The sequence below is a fragment of the Cetorhinus maximus genome, chromosome 18 (genome assembly GCF_964194155.1).
Source record: "Cetorhinus maximus chromosome 18, sCetMax3.hap1.1, whole genome shotgun sequence".
NCBI classification, from domain to species: domain Eukaryota; kingdom Metazoa; phylum Chordata; class Chondrichthyes; order Lamniformes; family Cetorhinidae; genus Cetorhinus; species Cetorhinus maximus.
In genome coordinates, this window is record NC_135896.1 from 45,737,741 (window position 1) to 45,752,697 (window position 14,957).

The following is a 14,957-nucleotide window of genomic DNA, read 5'->3' on the forward strand; positions in this document are numbered from 1 at the left end:
GGACTCGAAACATCAACTGTATCCCTCTCCGCGGATGCTGTCAGACCTGCTGAGTTTTTCCAGGTATTTTTGTTTTTGTTCTAGATTTCCAGCATCCGCAGTATTTTGCTTTTATCTATGATGTTAATTGAGCTCTTAATTGGTGACAATGAACACTGTTTTTGCAATCAACATTCATTCCAAGTTACACAGTCAAATGATGTACTGACTGCAGCACAATTGAATGCAGAATTAATGTCAACATTTTCTGGTAGAGGTCCCTCAACGTCTATTTTATAATACAGTGACCACAACTATACACAGATGGAAATCTTGTAGCACGGTGGTTAACATTCCTTCCTCTGAGCTAGAAGCTCTGCTTTCAAGTCCCACTTCAGGACTTGATGACCAAGGAAGATGTGTTCGTAAAGTGGCAAAACAAGTTGAGTATCAATTTATAAATCCTTACAACATATGGCAATGACAGGGGGTAAGCACTGGAGAGATTCCTGGTGAGCTGTGAGAATGTTGAAGCCTCCAACGTCACTATCCATAGCTCCAGGCTACAACATGCATGTAGAAATGCATCTTGTCACAGCATGTTGCCATTTCATCCATCATGTTCCTGACCACTCTCTGTGACAGCAACTCACTTAATCCCACTCCCCCGCACTTTCCCCTACACATTGACCTACAAATTCTTTCTCTTCAGATAATTATCCAACTTTTTTTTTGAAGGCCTCAGTTGAATCTGCCTCTACCACACTTTCAGGCAATACATACGAGATGCTAACCACTCACTACATAAAAAAAGTTTCTCCTCATGTCATCATTACTTCTTTTGCCAATCACCTTAAATTGGTGTCGTCTGGTTCTCAATCATTCTGCCAGTGGGAACAACTTCCTAACCAATCTGTCCAGACCTTTCATTATTTTGAACACTTCTATCAAATCACCTCTTAATCTTCTCTTCTCCAAGGAGAACAGCCCCAGCTTCTCCAATCTATCTACATAATCCCTCATCCCTGGAACAATTCTCATGAAACTTTTCTCCACCCTTTCTAATGCCTCATGTCCTTCTTAAAGTGTGGTGCCCAGAATTGGATGCCATACTCCAGTTTTAAACAGATTTATCATAACTTCCTTACCTTTATACTCGATGTCCCTACTTGTAAAGCCCAGAATCCCATATGCTTTAGTAACTGCTTTCTCAATCTGCCCTGCCATCTTTAACGATTTGTACACATTACCTTCTGGTCCCTCTGCTCATACACCACTTTTGGAGTTGTACCCTTTATTTTATATTCCCCCTCACCTTGTTCTTCCTACCAAGGCGACTGACTTCACACTTCTCTGCATTAAACTTCAAATGCCATGTGTCCACCCATTCTACCAGCCTGTCCATGTCCACTTGAAGTGTATTGTGATTGTCCTCAAAGTTTACAATACTTTCAAATTTTGTCTCATCCACAGCTTTTGAAATTGTGCCCTCTACACATAAGTCTATGGCAATTAATATATATCAAGAAAATCAGGGATCCTAATACCAACTTCTGGGGAACCCCACTACATACCTTCTTCCAGTCTGAGAAACAACTGTTTACCACTGCTCTGTTTCCTGTCACTTGGCCAATTTCATATCCATGCTGTTCCTGTCCTTTTATCCTCTGGGGTGAACTTATGTGGCACTTCATTGAATGCCTTTGGAATTCCATGTGAACCACATTACTGTCATCAACCTTCTTTGATACGTCATCAAAAACTGAAGCAAGTTAGTTAACATGATTTTCCCTTAAATACATCCTGGCTTTCCTTAATCCACATTTGTCCAAGTGACTGTTAATTTTGCCCTGAATTATCATTTCTAAAAGCTTTCCTACAACCAAGATTAAACCGACTAGTCTGCGGTCACTGGACCGAATTTTCCCCCCGTTGTGGGAGGAAGTTGAATGGTTGGTGTGCACAGGCGCGCTTCCAATTGGCACCCCCGATTGGGGGCATGGCGCCATTTTATGTGGGCGGGCCAATTAAGGTCCTCCCAGTGTGACGTCTGCAAAGAAGCGCTAAGTGCTCCCTGTGCAGGCGGCGGGGTGGGGGGGGGGAATATCCCAAAATCGAGGGTGCGCTCTTTCGCGCATGCGCACGAAAGAGTGCATTCATCTCCCTGAGGCTAAGTGCTGCCTCAGGGAGATCAGCTGTAAATGTCAAAAAGATAAAAATAGAAAAATAAAATTTCTCTAACATGTCACATGAGTTGGGACATGTCCATAATTTTCACACAAACTTCATTAAAAAATTTTAAAAGCTACATGCAACCTCATCCCGCCCGTGGATGAGGGTTCATGCTTTTTCCAATTCGCGCCGGGGCTCCTGGCCTGTCCGCCAACCTTAAGGCTGGACGGGCAGGTCCTTTAATTGCCTCTGTCAATGGCCTCAATTGGCCATTGACAGGTCAGCAGGTGCACAGCTGATTTTGCTGCGCCCCCGCCTTCCTGAAAATTTAAATGGGGCACGGTGACATCAGGAGTTTCCCCCGACGTCACCACGCGTCATTTTACACGTCGGCGAGCGGGCCCCACCCCCACTCGCTGACGCGTAAAATCCTGCCCACTGAGTTTATTATAGAGTCATTATGGCACAGAAGGAGGCCACCAAGTCCATGCAAGCTCTCTGTAAAGCAGTCCAATCCTAACTCCATTCTTTGAAGAAGGATGTAATATTTGCAATTCTCCAGTCCTTTGGTACCACCCCTATATCTAAAGAGGATTGCAAAATTATAGAAATGTCCAAAAGTCTTTTGGAAAAGGAGTGGGACTAAGGACATAATAAGGGATTTAAGCATGGAGTTATGGGGCTTGGCTGAGGTACTAAATGAATAATTTGCATCCACCTTTACCAAGAAATAAATGCTGCCAAAGTCATTGTGAAAGAGGAGGTAGTTGAGATACTGGATGGGTTAAAAGTTAAAAAAGCCGATTCTGGCTGATGCTTCCAGAATTTCCGCCCTTACCTGCCTCAGTATCCTTGGATGTATCTCATCGTTTCTGGTGATTGATCAACTTCAAGTACAGCCAGCCTATCTAATGCCTCCGATTTAACAAATTTTAACCCATCCAGTATCTCAAGGACCTCCTCTTTCACAATGACTTTGGCAGCATTTATTTCTTGGTAAAGGTGGATGCAAATTATTCACTTAGTACCTCAAGCCATGCCCATAACTCCATGCTTAAATCCCTTATTATGTCTTTAGTCCCACTCCTTTTCCAAAAGACTTTTGGATTCCCTTTTATGTTAGCTGCCAGTATCTTCTCACCCGCTCTGTTTTCTTCTCTTATTTATTTTTTTCACTCGGCCTCTGAACCATCTGTATTCAGTCTGGTTCTTAATTGTATGATCCATTTGACACCTGTCATATGCACCATTTTTCTGCTTCATTTTACTTTCTATCTCTCTTGTTACCCAGGGTGCTCTGAATTTGTTTGCCCAGCCTTTCCCCCATCATGGGAACATACCTGAACTATCTCCTCTTTAAAGGCAGCCAATTGTTGAGTTAGTTTTGACTAACAATCCTTGATTCTAATTTACCTGGACCAGATTCATTTTCACCCCATTGAAGTTGCCCCAACTTCCCCCCCCATTAATTATTGTTACCCTGAATTGCTCCTTGTCCTTTCTCATAGCCAACCTAAACCTTAAGATGCTATGCTCACCATCCCCTAAATATTCCCCCACTGACACTTGATTCACTTGTCCTACTTCATTCCCCAGAACTAGATCCAGTAATGCCTCCTTCCTCATTGGACTGAAGCATATTGATGTAGAAAATTCTCCTGAACACACTTTTGAAACTCTTTCCCTTCCCTGCCCTTTACACAATTACTCTCCCAGTTTATATTCGGGAAAAAAGTCCCCATTATAAGTCTTGCACCACTCTGTAATTTTTCCTGCAAATTTGTTCCATTATATCATTCCCAATTGTTGATGGCCTATATAATATACCCAGCAATGTAATGATACCTCTATTGTTTCTTTATCCTAAGCAAATAGATTCTCTCCTTGATCCGTCTCAGAATCCTTTCTCTCCAGCACTATGATTCTCCTTAATCAATACTACCACCCCTCCTTCTTTCTTTCCTTCCCTATTATTCTTGAGGCACCATCTCTCCAGCCATATATTCAACTTCTCTATCCTCCTATTTCTATACAGTACTCTCTTGCGCATGGTACTGGGAGTAATCCAGAAATTACTACCTTTGAGATCTTGCTTACTAGTTTCTTTCCTAGCTCCTTGAATTCTGCCTGTAGGGCTTCACCCCCTTTTCTTCCTTTGTTAGTGGTGCTGATATGGACCACAACCACTGGCTAATCACCCTCCCCCTGAGCATATTAGCTGCACAGTGACATCATTCATCATTGGCCATGGTACCAGGGAGGCAACGTACCATCGTAGGTTCACTCCTGCAGCCATTGAAATGCCTGTCTGTTCACCAAACTATTGAATCCTCTATCAGTATTGGTTTTCTGATCTTTCTCCTGTTCTCTCCCTGTACAGCTGAACCGGCTATGGTGCTATGGACTAAGCTCTGGCTACAGAACTCGGAGAAACCATTTGTATTCAGAGCAGAACACTAGCCAGAGAGTGAGATGCACTCAAGGAGTTTCTGCACTACTTGCCTTGTGTTTCATGACTACCTGGCAGTTATCCATTTCCTCTCTTCCTACATACTCTTAAGCTGCAAGATAACTGTACTTTAGACGTGCTATCCTAATGAGCCTGTGTGCCTGCTACAAGGGGCATCAGGTCCCACCCACTTGTACCCAGATGATCCACTCTGCTCTGACGCATAACCAAGAAAATCTCACCCACTCAATTTTTGGCTATGAATATGTCATGTCAGATGAACAAGTGTGTCTAAAATATTCAGGTGACTTAAGTGGAAGCTTCTTTTCCTTATATAGTTATCAATCCTTGAGTTCTATTTATCAAATTAATTTATTTGCGACTTCTTTTATTGTTTAGGATTTGCAATGCTGTATCTAACCCAAAGTTTCCAACACTCAAATCAGCACTCAAAATAAATCTTCCCATTTTGTTTATATTGTCAACCAGAGAAAAATCTCCCACAGTATGTCTACGTAGCAGCAGTGAACTGTAACCATTTCCTCACTTTCAGCAGATGATATTAGTTTAGAAAGAACATGATACAATTTTGCAACACAATGTGGACAATGAGTAATATGATGTTGCTGAGGGAAGTTAATCCACTGACTGTAAGACATTACTATGAGAACGGAAAAAGTAATTTTTACTTTTAACTGGAGGTCAATATGATGTATGTTTTGCTAAATGTTTGGAAGTTTTTGAAGGAGCTATGAATCCATAACTCATGAGTCCTGTGGGAAACAATTCAGTTGATAATCTGGGGTGGCCTACCACCAGAGAAAGCTGTGCAGAATAGAATTAATGACAGGGGCCTGAAAATCCACAAGCCTTTGATTCTGTCCTAAGTACCAGAATATTCTATCAAGAATTACCACCGCTGACCCCACTGGAATAGCCAGGGTCAGGGGAAGATTCCCTTATTTTAATTTTACCGGTGGACACCTGTGCTATTATATGCACATCTTGGGCATCCCACAGAACTAGAGTGTAAGATGGAGAGATGAGAGGAGACAGGGTTGGAAAAAGTGGCACTGGCTGCAGGAGGCCCTGCCTTGATGATGGCTCTCATCCAGATGAGGAGAAGGGGGGCCCATTGCCATTTGGCACAGGGCCAGGAGGAGCAAGGATCTGAGCAGCAAGAGGCAGTGGGACCTCCATAACATCAACAGGCTGGTGAACATGGACCATTGCAACGGCGAGCATTGACCCGACCATGGTTGTATGGCTGGCATTGCTGTTTTCCAGAGATGAGTGAAAGGCGATGCCAGAGACACCCTTGTAGGTCCCGGGATGTGGTTGCTCACATCTGCCAGCTTCTCCAGTATGAGTTGCAGCCACAAGGCCTGTGAAGGAGTAATGCGGAGCTCCTCACCTGCAGTGAGTAAAAGTCTATCCGATGCCATTGAAATATGACGCCAGGACCTTCCATCCCATGAGGTAATTACAGGCTGGGCGACTTTCTGCACACTCCACTGCGCAATTCACTGAGCTGCTTGTGGATGCATAATCAATAAGCTCAAAAGCAGAAGATTGTGTGTGTTCACCCGCCCCACCACTCAGCAACAATCACACCAACTATCCCACAACCAACCCCCCCCCCCAACCCCCCACCAACCCCCACCAGATGTAGTCTATACAATGGAAAATTGGGTGGAATTGAATGTTTACGATGGGAGTCCTACCAGCGGGCAGTGGCCGCTGCCGGTATTATGCTCAGGCCTTCACCATGGATTGTTGCTGGATGTTATAGCACAGCCACTGGTAAATACTGAGTTGTTCAAATCCCAAAGGGGAACTTGAAACAACTGCCACAATTTGTTTTGCAGTTTATATAAATTTCAAGATGCGTGCCTTGAATTCAGTAGTAATAAGACCACCAAGTCTTATAGGTTTTACAAAACTAGATTAAAGATTTATTATTAAGAGAAATAATTTTTAAATACATTCATAGATCTACAAATTACTATTGTGATAACTTCTAAATCCCCCACTTAATCTAACTCCCAGTTACACTTTTGTTAAGGCAAGAGTAAGACACATATTTCAAAAAGAACCAGGCAAAGTAAAAGATACCCCGAACAGTTGAATTCAGTGAGTTCTCTTAACTTCAGTCCCTAAAGGCAGCAGTTTGAGGCATAGATGCTGAAGGCCTTTCACACTTGTTGAATCTTAAACTGCCTTCCCTTATACACAACCTTTGCTTCTTTATACATATTTTCCCCTTTGAATGCAAATTCCTATTGTTTCACTGTCTTTGGACTTTGTCTTTCTGATAATAAAAACCTCTCATAGCCCTAAGTTTTACCAGTAATCTTTGGAAAAAATAAACAAACTGGGCAGAATTTTTCGCTCGGGCAGGCGGGCGTATGCCCGACCCGCTCGAGCGTGAAATAATGCACAATGCCGTCGGCTGAGTGTCCCGACATCAATGCACGCTCTTGCGATATTTCGCTAGGCGGGCATGCAATGGAGACAGAGGCACACCCACCATTAATTAAGAGGCCAGTTAAGGCCCTTGACATACCAATTGCCTCCGAGTTTATGTAGCCCGTGCGATTTTTCGGCTGTCACGCGGGCAAAACATGCAGGCAGGTAGGCCAAAATTAGCAAAAGCTCATCCACGGGTGGGATAAGAAGGGTTAGTGGCATTGTCAATGTGAGTAGTGAGGAAGTTAGGATATAACTTGGTGCTGGTTGCTTCTGTGAAATGGACAGCTTCATCTAGCTCCAGGGCTGCATTCTGAGCATTTCTAGGCTTCATTTCAGGACTCATTGTTGTCTTCCAGGTCCCAGAGGATTCAGACTGTGTGGGCCCTTTCAGAGCCATTTTTGAACCAGCCACCAGGTCACCATTCGACCCAGCGGACAACAGGCCCTGGATGTTCTCCAGCTGGCATTCATGCTGAGCGGGCCTTAATTGGCCAACCAGTGTGAAATCACGGTGTGGCCCCGATCGCGGGCAGCTTCCCTGCCATTCTCACCCGCCCCCACCGAGCTTGCCCGACAAGGTCAAAATTCTGCCCATAGACACATATAGACACATAGACACATCCCAGTATTACTCTATTTTACAATAAATTCCAATAACCTTATGAGAATTATTATATCTTCCTGATACTGGAACCCAAATGGGGTAGCAAGGAGGTGTGTGCTGGCGAAGAGAAGAAGGGCTAAGGGTGGGAGGTAGCTTTCCACGAGCTCCCCTCCTTATTCTGGGTCCCTCGATTGGGAACAAAGTGCCTGTAAACAAGGGGTCCCCCACAAGCAAAGCCAAGAGGGTTTGCTGGGCAGCCTCCCCACATGGTGAGTCCTCTGCCTGCTACTGGTTGAATACCAGCAGCAGTGGGATAAGGCCTTTTAGTGGCTCATGGGCCTCAGTCGGCCTCCAGGCAGGAAGGCCATCCTCCATCCTTCCTACCCTGAGCTTTTTGGGGGAGGCAGGAATGCAACAGGGTTCCCACTCTGCACCCTTCCGCCTAATCAATCGACCCACCCCCCCCTACCCCCGGCACAAAGCTACCTCCTCTGGGGAGGGGTGGGGGGGGTGCGGGGGTTGCGCATTGAACTCTACCCAGTATTTGGGACTTGATTGTCCTCCCATTGCCATATTAACAGAATGGGATTAATATCTACCCACATAACTCTGCCAATAACCCACTGTAGATTTCTCCTGGGCTCTTAAATTGAATGCGAGTCACGTTTGGATTGTCATTGAGCCTCCTCTGGTCTGAACAACGACCTTATTAGCTATGGCCTGCATTTTCGCTACTGAGGAAGGTAGCTCATGTCAGGGAATTTTCCAATTTGCCGGACATGCCTCGATAGAAACAACGTCAAACGGCATGATCATTGCTCCGGGGCTGAGGTGTGGGGAGTGGTGGGGGGCGGGGGGGGCGGTGGGGGGCAGTTTGGGGTCAAGCCAGCTGCCCCTGGAAGCAGAGCATGGGTGGCCCAGTGCCAAGGTGGGTTGGTTAGAAGGCCCACCTTGGCTCTTTGCAACTTGTATCCCAATTGTATTGTGACATTTTAGGCCTTCTAACCCTTGTCAAAGGGTACTAAAAGCATCTTAGCTAATGGTACCTGTGTGTCAAGAAAATCTTTTAAAAATAAATGAATAGAAATGACTATTTTGAATAAATAACCCACCATGGGCAGCAGTCTAACACAATTTCTCCTAACATCTTATTTCTTCAATTGCAAATGAATTTATGAGACAGCATTCTCCACAGACTCACCCCTTCATTTCCCCACTCACCCCCTCTTGGCCCCTTACACTCTCCATGCCAACTCACCCACCCGCCTTGGGCCTTATACCCTCTATTCTAACTCACCAAATATCCATCATGGGCAGACCTAAGGCTGAGATGAAATAAAAATTTAGAAAATTCTAAAAATCTAATACAGCCTTCACTATATTTTTAAAACTCCCTTTCTTGAAAGCACATTCAAACCTTTTAAATCTCAAACAGTTAATCTCATAAAAAATAAACAAACTTCTATTGATACCCCCATAAAAGGGAACTAATCCTTTAATACCCTCTTTAAGTCAATCACACTGTGAACTCAGAACCCTCTTGCTGATATAATTGTAGCTTTTGGAAATCAGCTAAGCATTCATAAAGAGCTTTTAGGGAAATGTCAACAAATAGCTATTGAAGCTGCTAGAACAGAATTTTTTTAACTCTCACTGACAGCTACAGTCTGCTTTTCATTTTAAAGGGTTGGGGATTTAAATAACTTCACATTATGACAGTTATACAGACCTTATCCACCCTTCCAAGAGCATTTACATCTCCTCCATAAATTTGCGACTACTACACTGTGGGTTAAGGCCCTTGCAACAGCCAAAGTAGGCTTATCTGAACTCAGCAGTGAGTTCAAGTGGCCCTGCTGAATTCAGGTTTTCCTCATGTCTCCATTCCTTTACAGCAGGGTTAGCTGTTGATGCAGGGTGGGATGTTAGTCTCTGGAGAGTGGAGGAGAATGGATTGGTGATTTCAGTTGGGAGAGACCCTTTTTCAGAACACAGTGGTTGGGTGGGAGTGGCACTGTACACTTTCTCTTTACCTATTCTTTCACTTTTCAGAACATCTCCTATTTAAACTTCAAACCTGTTTTAATTTCAGACATGGCCCCCAGACTTTCTACACTTTCCATCTCTTGCATGTTCCTTGGGACTTCCATTCTTTATCTATTCACATAAGCTTTGTTTTTAAATGCCTTTTATTTTAATATGTCTTCCGATTATTTGACTGACATGATCTTTTACATTATAAAACCATTCTTCTGATATTTCCTCGCTATATTTGTTTGCTAGTTCTTTCCCCTCCCTGTCCCCTATCTGTCATGTGATCAATATGCCTGTTAATCTCTTATTTTTCAGTTTTGTAGGAGGCTACAAGCCCAGGATATTAATTCTCCATTCCTTTCACAGATGCTCATTGACCTGCCGGACTGTATCAATTTTGGATCTCCAGTGTTTGCTTTTTATTTTTATGTCTAACTTTGTTGTTGCTGCCACTTTTATTTTCTGTCTTGTTGACTATAATGGAACATAAGCTAATAGGCAATCTAGAACACAACTTAACTTTGGGGAGAATAAGGCAATGTTATAAACTAACTGCTCCAAATTTCCTTTGATATTCAAATTCAAGTAACAACAGTAAGAAACCATTTGTACACCTTGTGTTGGCAGTGTGTTACCTCATTGAGGTAAAGAACTATTAGACAAGTTCTGTAGTATTATCACTTCACTTTCTGCAGCGTTCATACTATAAGTATTTCATTTACGTAGATACATATGCTGCCTTCCAGTGAGCTCCTGTAACTAAAGCTGGTGGCTTTCTCATGAATAAAGTACTTTGTTCAAGTATTTTCAACCTACTGGCAAGGCTCTAGTTCAGCAAGACGCACTGAAACTTTCACAATCCTCTTATTGCGAAATATGATGAAGGCAAAACATCCTGTTCTAGATTTTTGAATATGTAAGTACATTAGGCGAGTAGTTTCTTGACACTGAAACAGAAAATGAACCCTGATTAATCAGTGAAGATGGGTGTCATTCCGCTTGGTTGTTGATCGTTAATCATTCCTGATAGTGTTCTCGTTGAAACATGGCATTATTCAGCTTGCACAAATATAATGAACATACAATATAAATATACGCACAATACAATATGGTCAGTTCTTTTGCCAAATATATTTGCCTTTTGTAGCAGTAGACATTTTAATTGCAAAGTAGGAAGTTATTTCTGAATCACCAGAAATAAAATACTGAGTGACTACAATCTGTTTTGAATTACTATATTTTAGAGAACTGTGGGTTGCAATTTAAAACATTGTTTTTTTCTTTGGAACATTAGTGTAAATGTAGGCGAGACTGGTGGAATGATGTTATCTATGCCTGCTGGCATAAGCTTCCAATTCCTACTTGGCAGTTGCTGTTTTGGAAAGGAAAAGCATCATACTAATGGAGTAGGGCAGATATTTCTGATGTTATCAGTGAGGTTTTTGTTGAGGTGGAACAAAGACAGCTTTACCTTGCATCTAACTGTGCTATGCCTTGAATAGGAGTGCTTGATACTAACACTGGGTGCCCAATAAGGAGGGTGTTCGACTCCTCAGTACTAATTTCCCTCAGGTCAGACATAAGGGCACAAATTATATAGACCCCGATTTTAATGGGGGTGCAGAAAGAGTATGCTTGAACCCTGAAGCAGGCAGTGAATCTGGGTGTGACAATTTTTGGGCCTTAGTCCCATGATTTTTTTTGACTCCCTGAATGTAAAGCTGGCCAGATTTACTACCTAGCTGATGGTTGAGAGTGGGAGTTCAGCAGCAGGAAGCCATGGCAGAGGAACTGCAGAGACATTGGAGTCGCATAAAGTGCTGATTTAAAAATTTACGCCCTTGGGCTTCTTCTGACCCATGATTCGTGTGCCAGTAGCTTTGGCTTCTGCTTTAGTTGTGTCGGCACCATTCTACCAACGTTTATATGTGTAGAACTAACTAAACCAGCCATGGCCTGCTGAGATGGTAGTCCTGATAATGAAAACTTTTAAATGGAAATAATCCAAAGATGGGTCATGAAGATGGGGATATGACTATTTCCTTTGGTGGCTTATTCCATTGTGGGACTGCCCTTAGGAAGAAAGATATTTGATATACTGTCTTGGAAGCAAATGGTCTTTGTAGTTTGTGTGGATGGCTACCTCGTGTTTTGTCATTGCCCGGAGGGCACGAGGTACTTGTTTCTATCAGTTCCCACCACTCCATTCCATATTATATAGAACATGGTCAGTCTATTTTTCTCCCCCCTTTGCTATAGTGATTCCCATTCTAAATCTTTGATCGAGGATTTGACACTGGTGTATTTCCCTTAACGATTTGCGCAGATAGCACGGGGGATCTGGTACTGCTCCTTTGCTCAAGCCTCACACTAAAATTGCAGATCATGTCCTACTGCATTCCTGCTTACCTACTGAGGAGGGCATCTTAACATCTGGACATGGCGGGAAGGCAGCTGGGACAGAGGAGCTAAGGTGCTGCCTTTGTTTTAATTGCCCCCCTCATCTGCTTTTTGTAAAGTGGAGCAATTTAAAATTGAAGCCATAAATTATTCTGTTCTTAGGTGTTTATTATTGGAATCGAATGAGTCATGTACAAACTCTGACTCCTTAACAGGCATGTCCTAAGGACTTGTAAAAGAATTGATTTTTCATTTGGGCGCAGAGCCTTTGAAAATTGCATAAATGCTTCTTCTGTTGTAGCTGCAGAAATCATTGTATAAAGTGACCATACTGTCCGAATTCAACCTGCACATTTCCGCCTTAACCAGATGCATCTCATTGATTTCTAGTCTAATGTACCAAGAAGTGGGGGTTGGAGGTGTTGGAGGGTTGGGAAGGTAGTCAGACATATGTGTGTTGTCCAGGGGTCACGTGGGGGCTAGGTGTGTAGTCAGGGGAGATGTTGAGTAGTCGGGGGATCAGGAGGGTAGTTGGAGGATGGGGGTAAGTCGTGCAGGTGGGGGAGTAGTTGAGCAGGTGTGGGGGGGGGTGGTAATCGGGCAGACCCATGGGGACCAGGAGGGTGGTCAGGGGTCGGAAGGGTAGTCAGGGGTTGGGGACGGTAGGCAGGGGTCGCTAATGTAGCCGGGTGGTTGGGGATTCGGGAGAATAATTAGGGGGGTGGGGTGTAATCAGGGGGTCCCGTGGGGGATCGGGAGGGAAGTCAAGGTGGGGGGGGGGTAGTCGGGGGCTCCCATGGGGGGACAGGAGGCTGGTCAGGGGGGTGTGGGGGTAGTCAGGGATTCAGGGATGTCCAATGCGGGTGTGGGGGTTGTAGTTAGGGAGTCAGTGAGGGGGTCAGTACTATATTTATCCAGGAGTTAGAAATGGTTTTAATTATTCTAACTTTTCCTGGGTAACTATTCCTGTATGACAATCTAAGCCATTCGAAGTGGAGGGTAATTGCAATGGAAGTTTGAACCCAGGGGCAATTGCTGTGCAATCCTTGCATGGGGATTTCCAGGGGGCCCCCAGCACATCCTTGGGGTACCCCCGGGTACGATGCCCTGGGGATCAGAAGTTATGAGGCCAGTTATAATATGAACAAAAATAAGGTCACATGGGGAATCATTTTAAAAGTGTAGAAGCAACAGAAACTGCTTCAACCTAAAGTACTTCAACAAAAAAATCTCCTGCACAGTGAGTAGACTGAAAACAGCAAGAAATTTCACTATCCAGCCCCAATATCCATGAGTCTGTTCTGTTTACACCTATCTGAAGAAAAAGCTTGACAGTACCTTGAGGCAAACAATTTATTGCAATCATATGGCCTGTTCCCATACGTATCACAAGGCATGGGATCAGCAGAGAGTGCAGCAGCAGACAAGAGGAAACTATGAAGCAAAGTGAATAAACATCAGTGCAACCATTGACCCGCTCAAATGACCCAGCTGAGGCAGAGAGAGAGCTGACACAAACAACCAGAACAATCAGACATGGTACCAGCATAATTTAGACTGACAATCCAGCTCAGCACTGAGAGGTGCTGGCTGAGCATGCTGTCTCTCATCATCTGAGGATGTGCCTGTCTGCTCAGTTGGACATAAAAGACCCCATGGCACAATTTACAGAGGGCACGGGATTCTCAAGGGAAATGAGGAAAGGGGAGGTGACTGTTGTTTGCTGTCAAGAGTCCAAATGGGCAAGGTGGGTAGAGAGAAGAGGGTACACACCTCATCACCAACTTTGTCATGTCATCTTGCAAGCACCAGCCCAGGGAAATGTCCCTGGGAGGGAGTAGTTAGTGAGTTAGAATGGTAAAGCATTGAGTATTGGTGAGAATACAGGTTGTTAGACTGGAAGAAAAAGAAAGGCCACTCTTTCACAGGCCAACAGGAGGTGACCACCTCCAGCTAAAGATCTGTGGGAACCAATTTTGCTTTATTTTAACTGCCAAACTGGTTTCAATATTGATGACATTTATTGGCCTTTAGCTGGTGAATGAGGCCTTAACTGGGAGGTACCAGGCCAGGAAAGCAGAAAGAATTGAAACACAACTTTTTAACAGCTAGTTTAATACCAGCTGATCCAAGGGATAATCGATGAGTTGGTGATTGCCATAGAAACTCCCCCATAGCGCCTATTTCTAGCTGCATGAGCAGGTGGATGCTGGAACTACATCTCTGGTGGTGTCTTTTGGTTCCATGCTTTTAGGTGCCTTCCACCAATCTCTCAAATTTCAGTGCTGTAGAGTACAAGCGTCCATGATTCCTAAGTAACAAACGGCATAGCAGCCCATGGCTTTTCAGGGCCAACACATTTAGGGGCCTCTGATCATTCTAGGAGCTGTATTTTCTGGCCTTCCTATGCCTGGGCACACTGTGCCTAAATTGTTCACTGCTTGTACAGGCTTCAGTGCGTGCACACTTGGTGCATCAATTTCATGGTCTAATTGTGGACCCAACACAGACATGCCTCCCAAATCCCCCTGGCAGGGCTTTGTGCCTGGAAGTGGGCAGGAAAGGAGGCTATAGATCATGGAATCTGGTATTGGACAGCAGGTTCAATTCCTGGCCCAAAATCCATAAAAGCAACTGAAGAACAGAAGTGGGGCTGTTAATTTCCACTCTCTGATCCTCCAATTTAAATAGGACTGGGATTAGGTTCCTTCTGGGAATCCCTCCAAAAGCATATATCATTGGTTAAATGACAGAGGCATGAGACTGGCATGGTGGAAATTCTACACCTGTGTAGGTGTTCTATCCCATCTCGAGATAAGCCTCTACAATTGTGGGCCTTTGTAAAGG

The 14,957-nt window shown here is 44.0% G+C and overlaps 1 protein-coding gene across 1 annotated transcript in view; it reads right to left on the reverse strand.

The window, feature by feature from the left end:
• txndc16 (thioredoxin domain containing 16) overlaps nt 1–14,957 on the reverse strand; it is a 269,009-nt gene continuing 254,052 nt past the window's right edge. Inside the window, exon 21 of the transcript XR_013579478.1 lies at nt 1–16. The gene's annotated coding sequence lies outside the window, so the exon portion shown is untranslated. The remainder of the gene's footprint in view (nt 17–14,957) is intronic.